Raw genomic sequence first — 7,736 nt, 5'->3', positions numbered from 1 at the left:
ACAAATTCAAGATAAGATTAAAAAGTAAAAAAAAAATAAAAATTGTTAAAGCAAAATAGTTTACAATTGGTGTAGCTGAGTTGTCACTGATGACATGCTGCTATACCATATTGTGGATTTGTTGTGTTAAGGGCTTGATAGTCAGGATGTACCATTTCATCGTGCCTTCAAATTGGTACATTGCCTAGATGGCCTGAACATTTTGCGTGATTATTTTGAGGGGCCCTTTGAATAGGTTTAGCCCCAGGGCCCTCAGTGTTCTTAATCCGGCCCCGTGTAGCACTCATTCTCTGTCAGACTGAAGAATGACCATTAGTGCTGGTCCACCACCTTGGTCTTGCGGATACAGTCCATGCAGAATCGCATTACATTCCCAAAAGAAAAAGAAAACTGGGGAGCTTATCTCGTAAGAATGACTTCTGTATCTCATAAGCAAATATCTCATAATTATTTAAACTGTCTTGTAATAACAAGGCAAAGTACAACAGACAGGAACTGACAGGTAGTTTACCATCCTACTGTCTATTGGTATATGTATGACCTGATTGTATGGCCACTGAAAGGTAGCAGTTAGTTTATGGGTTAGCCTGGTACTTAAAACATATAGCCTGAGTCTGAGCTCTTCAACTTCGAGAAAGCCAGAGTTTACTTTCCACCTGAACAATCCTAAGAACTACAGATGCTTGCACAGTGATGACGTACTAATAATGATACCATCTACTCAATGGCATTCATATTGCGGTGTCCCAAGCTAAGAAGGAAATATGAGTGGATTAAACCAGGTAGCACCATTGACCTGTCTTATGAAGGGACCAGCATAGGTCATAAGAATATGCCATAGTCAATAAGTCAATGATATTATACCTTGTTATAATTATTACTTTTATTTGGATTTAACTAGCCATGAGTGGACTTTCCTTGGTGAATATACTTTGGGCTGACCTGGGTAGTGAGGTGTGATACTAGACTCTCACCTTCCCCCCAGGTCGAGACAAAGAACCCTGCATGCATGGCCCATTTGAATAGACGGTAACGCCCCTTAGATATCAGTGTATTTAACAGACTGTTCCTCAAGGAACAAGTCAGATATGCTGAGGTGAAGTCCTGTGAGGGAGGATGGATCTGAAAGTCTCTGTCTCACAAGTGGTCGGCCGCCATTCTTCAAGAATAAACCTGAATCCTGACTGATCAAACCTAAGACTGAATCTTCAATATATGGTATAAAACTAATTACCATCACTTATCAAGTGTCAATTCTTCCAAATAAAGACTTAGGTTCTGGCTGTGTAAGCATGTGTTTATGTGACACAAACTTAGTTTTGAAGTGAACTTTACTCTAAGGACCAACACTCATTTACCTTATTTAATTGCTGCTCCTCTCTGGATTGTACACCTTGTTGGCACCATTTGGTGAAATCCCCACACAGAAAATATAGGGTTAAGAGTTTGGACCTGGTTGCTAGAAGTCTTTAGTGTAATTCATTAACTGATACAACTACACCAGCTGTTGTGTTGTAAAACAGTGAATTCATCAGTAATTCATTTTATTAAACATTTGTGGAGTTACTGGTCTCTGTATAATAAATACAAAATTCAAATGATGTTGTCACTGTACAGTAGGTAGGAGAACTACATCAGATTAATTAATAGTTTCAAAATTAGACTTGAGTTGAGGAGATTTGTATGAGTCTTTGTACTGTGAGATTTTGTACTGTGAGTACTTAACTATAACACTGAAGAATCTTAACCTGTAATTCCAATAACTGCATTCAGATTTAGTTTAGAAAATGGAGAAATCATTATCAATTTCAGTGTTTTTAAAGTGGTGTATATTATTCCAAGTAGGTTGTAAATGCAATTCACCGTCTCTAATTCCTCCATTCCAATAATTGACCAGAAAGTCAGTACAGGTGTCTGCAGATTCAGCTGATGCAGTCGAGGGTGAAGGCTTTCAAGGTCTTGTGCACTTAAGTGCATTGCATTTATCATCACAACTAATGTGACAGTTCTCCTGCTAAAACATTACTTTAGAAATACACTTTAATCTGTGTGAAATTAAATATTGATATTTGTGGTTAACATTAAAAGACTATCAGCCAGGAAGAATCACTTCCCCTTTGCCCTGAAGACAAGACCCTTCTGAAAAAAGGTATTTGTCAGGCTCTGGATAACTTGTTGAAAATGATATTACATACAGATGTCATCAGTCACCGATGATAATATGCATGAAAGGTCACATTATAGTCCTAATCTTTTATAGATCATGAGAGGAGACAGTAGAAAATGATGCAGAGATTTGGACAATGTAATGGGCAGGTATGCACTATGTCTGCATACTGTATGTTCTGCCCTATGGTAAGAGGCTATCCCGGTGTATAGAAACTCAGTATTTAGTTTAATGGACTCGACTGACTGAACATCAGTGGTGCATCTTGGATGTATGTGATCCTGCAATAAGTCAAGAGTGACTGTCAATTACATTGTTTGAAGATAAACAATAAACACAAATTCAAGACAATAGAATGTACTGATAAACATAATCTTTCACTCTGCCTTCAGACATCATTCAGAGTCAACAAACAGTAAATAATTGTTATTTACAACAATAACTACATATTGCACCTTTAAGTAACTTCTGATGGCAAATCATATTACTATTTATATTATTCCATATAATTATGAATGTTTTTGTGGTTGAATATGCAATTATCACTATTTATATTGTTCCATATAATTATGAATGTTTTTGTGGTTCAATATGTAATTATGTAAGATGGTTTCGTCTGTGTAATGATTAGTCATGTGGACAGGATGCAAATATACGTAGAATTTATTCCCAAAGGCCAGCAGAGTACAAACTCAACTAAGGACAGGTAGGAGGAACACAGATCTAAACTGTTTAACAGAGGAATCAACTTTAGAGTAGCAACAAGGCCACCCAAACACTGGATAAATCACAACTCATGAGTGGAAGATGGGTGAGGCCTTGGAGCAGGAGCTCGTGCTCCTCAATACTCTGGTGAAGTAGGGCAATGAGTTGCCACACCTGAGGGAGTTGTTATGATGCAAAGCCTGGATCAGAATTTGAACTTCAAATGTAACATGTTAGCTATTTTGGGGCTTGACATCTTAGTCAGTGCTGTTTTTCCAGGCTCTGAAGGCGTTCCTGTTCATTGAGTCTGAGGCTTCTTCTAATCCTCTCTGTTAATGTAGTATAAATATAAGGCCATTTCTGAAAATAATGTTCAGTCGCAAGGAAGTGTACATGTTGTGTTTATGATATGATATAATTAGTCTCTATCTTGAGTAATGGGAAGCTTTAGAAAAGCCTACTCTGTTCTCTGTTGGTGAACCCTCATCTTACCTGGATACATTGCTAAAACAATTTGGTCAACTGTTAAAGTAATTTAGAAAATTAGAGTTTGAAATTGTATAGGGCCAGAGAGATTAGAATTGGTTTGAATCGATTTCTGTGATTGGGTGGCAAGATTGAATGTGATTGGGAGAGAGAGAGAGAGAGAGAGAGAGAGAGAGAGAGAGAGAGAGAGAGAGTTGAGGTGACAAGGACATTTATATTCAGGCATTAATACGCAAGGAGTGACTGCAAACACCCATATCTATATGTTCAAATGTGGTTGGCAGTTTGCTGATAGCGGCTCATTCCACCTGTGTTTAAACTGTGCCACTGTAGTTGCAGCTGTAGCAGGAAGAGGAACACGGCTGGAGTGAGTCGCACTCAGAGTGTCTCATTGCACTCATTAGTCCTATATAGACATGGGTGGGCGGTGTGAAATATGAAGAATGTAATTATCAAATTGCATGTTCTTTACTAATCATACATTCAGACCTGTTCTTTGTATATGGCAAACGTGTGTGTGTGCTTAGTGTTTTATCTATATCTGATCTGAGTGAGTTCATTATATAATTGCAAATGACTAATAAAAAACATGGCATGTTGCATTTCAGAAGTGAGAATACATACAGCCTGCTTGCTCAGGATGGAGAGTACAGACAATACGGGAATATTGGTAAAGTGTTCCATAGTTGCTTGCACTGTTAGCTAGATTGCTCTAATCAACATGCAGGCAGGACGTGTAGAATTCGAATGATCAATATATGTTTTATAGGTGTAAGGGTTTCATTCTTTTAAAAGTTTAAATGTTGGTCCATTTCTCAGGAAACAGCTACACATTTCCAGTCTGCTACACTGTAAAATTGATCCTTGGAAACTAGCTAACCAACTATAGGGCTTTAAATGTTGTAGCCAACTGTAAAAGGCCATGATTCATACACTTCACCACTTGGGGTAATAATGAGGAACAATTATATATACAGTATATATATATATATATACAGTGGGGAAAATAAGTATTTGAACCCCTGCCGATTTCAGAAGTTTGACCACTTGCAAAGAAATGTGTGATCTATAATTGTAATAGTAGGTGTATTTTAACAGTGAGAAACAGAATATCAACAAAAAAATCCAGAAAACTGCATTTTATAACATTTATGACTTAATTTGCATTTGATGCAGAAAATAAGTATCTGAACCACTAGCAAAACATGACTTAGTACTTGGTGGAATAACCCTTGTTGGCAAGCACAGACGTCGGACTTTTCTTGTAGTTGGTCACCAGGTTTACACACATCTCAGGAGGGATTTTGGTCCACTCCTCTTTGCAGATCCTCTCCAAATCCTTAAGGTTGCGTTTTCAATGGGAGGGAATGAGGGAATGAGGTTCAAGCCCAATATTCCACGTTACATGGCCCCATCCATAGTCCCCTCGATGCAGTGAAGTCGTCCTGTACCCTTGGCAGAGAAACAGCCCCAAAGCATAATATTTCCACCTCCATGCTTGACGGTGGGGATGGTGTCATATTCAGCATTCTTCCCCTTCCAAACGCGGCAAGTGGAGTTGATGCCAAAGAGCTTGATTTTGGTCTCATCTGACCACATCCTGTCTCCGAATCCTCCTTAGAATCATTTAAGTGTTCATTGGCAAACTTCAGACGGCCCTGTACATGTGCTTCCTTGAGCAGGGGGACCTTGCGAGTGCTGCAGTACTTCAAACCATTACGGCGTAGTGTGTTGCCAATGGTTTTCTTGGTGACTGTGGTCCCAGCTGCCTTGAAATCATTCACAAGCTCCCCCTGTGTAGTTCTGGGGTTATTCTGCACCTTTCGGATGATCACTGATACCACACGAGGGGATAACTTGCATGGAGCCCCAGACCTAGAGTGATTGACAGTTTTTTGGTGTTGCTTCCATTAACGAATAATCGCACCAATAGTTGTCTGCTTCTCACCAAGCTGCTTGCCGATGGTTTTGTAACCCATTCCAGCCTTGTGCAGGTCTACAATCTTATCTCTGATGTCCTTGGTCAACTCTTTGGTCTTGCCCATGGTGGTGAGGTTGAAGGTGTGAAGTATGATTCTTTGGACAGGTTTCTTTTATACACGTCACCAGTTGAGATCAGGTGTACCTTGTTAGGCCTAATGAGGACTAATCTGTGTGCTTCTTGGGCACATAACTGGTTGTTGGGAGCCAGAATTCTTGCTGTTTGCTTGGGGGTTCAAATTTCTGCATCAAATACAAATAAAGTCATAAATGTTATAAAATGCAGTTTTCTGGATTTGTTTGTTGATATTCTATTTCTCACTGTTAAAATACACCTACCATTACAATTATAGATCACACATTTCTTTGCAAGGCAGGGGTTCAAATACTTATTTTCCCCACTGTATATATATTTAAAGATTTATTTTTGGGCTTTTAGCCTTTAATCAGACAGGATAGTGAAGGTAGACAGCAAATGAGCTGGAGAGAGATGGGGAGTGGGATTGGATTCGAACCCGGGTCCCCGTGGGTGTTCAGACCCATACATGGTCAGGGATGCTGTTTGCACCACTGCTCCCCCCAATTATATTTATTTTTAACTGACTGATCTATGAAGCTTTGTTTCTTCTTTTTGTTGTCCATATTCACACAGACCGTAAAATATTGTGTTTGTTAGCGTGGTGGGAGGCCTGAGAGCCACTATGAATGCCCCTCATTCACCGCCTGCCCACCCTGCATAGCAACCATTGTGGTTATCAAAGTGATTACACATTTACTAACGCATTAGCAACCAAAAAGCATTTAAGTGTTGGAACATTCATGTGTGATTTTCCCTGTCCTCGAAGTGGAGGTTGCTCTGATTGATCCCCATTATACGTGTTTTGAAGATCACTGTTTTAAAGATACAGTAAAGCTCACTGCTAAATGTAGTGCCAACATAGGCCATGAGAACTGAAAAAAAATCTTCAAAATATTAGTCCACGATAAATGGTCACTAAATGTTCATGTCTAACAATGAATCTTTTAAAATGTGGTCTTGTAAAGAGCGGAGTTGATGTAACATACTGTGCTGACGAACAGTTCCATTCTGAATTGTTTTTTTTCCTCCCACGATTTCATCTGGTCCCTGAACTCCTCCATCCTGATCAAAAAGGCACAAGAGAGACTTTAATGCCTGCGGAGTCTTAGGAAAGCTCACCTGTGTCTTACAACGCTGGTGGACTTTTACAGCTGTACCAGCGAGAGCATACTTGCCAACTGTTTCTCCGTGTGGTATGGCAGTTGCTCCACATTAGGCCGTGAAGCACTCAAGTGGGTGGTGAAAACGGCCCAAGGGATCACCAGCACCCAGTTGCCCGCCATTGAGAACATATACCAACACCGGTGCCTGGGCAGGGCCAAAAGCATGGATGCCTCCCACCCTAACCATGGACTTTTTACTCTCCTCCCATTCTTTGTCTATACTGTATATACAACCATTCCCCTTTAGAACTCTGTCCACTTTGCTTCTATGTGTAACATACATATATAATAATCTGTATATATGTTGCTCACCACTCTAAATAACGCTCTATACACTCTTAAATTTGAGGTCATTTTAAGGTCACTTTTGCTGTAGTTCTTACTTTCACTTGCACATATATCTAAATAATACTATTCTTTTGCACTTCTGTTTAGATGCTCACTGCATTTCATTGGCTTTGTACTTGAAGATAAAGTTTAATCTAATCAAATCATCTACTGCATTTCGAAGTGTTTATTCCCCATAGCCATGACCTATACTGTTATATAATGTAATAAATATTTTAGCAAAGTCTTTCTATGCAAGCCTTGCATCCTCAAGAGTAAGCTGCCCTGAAGACAATATTAAAAAGACTACTCATTAGTCAGAGCAGCAAGCTAATGAAAAATAAAGCAGAAAAGATTTACAGGCTCAGAATTCTTAGTCTGCCTGAAGAGTTTGGCAATAGTCTCACCATACTGGTGGAAGAATATGTTCAATTATTAATTGATTTCATAAATACTACCCCTCAAGACCTTTTCCATTCTGTGAATCGAGGGTTATTTAATATTCCACGGATCCGACTCAAAGCCCAAGGCCCGGAGGCCTTGTTCTTCATCAGTGTGAAAGCGTTGAGGAAACTGCAAGAGGCTGGGTCAAAGAGACAAGACATGGTTGAACGCTCACAGAGACTGCATATGCTGTATCCTATATACACAAGAAAGACCATGCTGGTTGAACGCTCACAAGGACTGCATATGCTGCATCCTATAAAGACCATGCTGGTTGAACGCTCACAAGGACTGCATATGCTGCATCCTATAAAGACCATGCTGGTTGAACGCTCACAAGGACTGCATATGCTGCATCCTATAAAGACCATGCTGGTTGAACGCT

Source organism: Clupea harengus, chromosome 25, assembly GCF_900700415.2.
Source record: "Clupea harengus chromosome 25, Ch_v2.0.2, whole genome shotgun sequence".
Taxonomy (NCBI): domain Eukaryota; kingdom Metazoa; phylum Chordata; class Actinopteri; order Clupeiformes; family Clupeidae; genus Clupea; species Clupea harengus.
The sequence above is the reverse complement of the archived record's forward strand: the minus strand, read 5'-3'. Positions refer to the sequence as shown.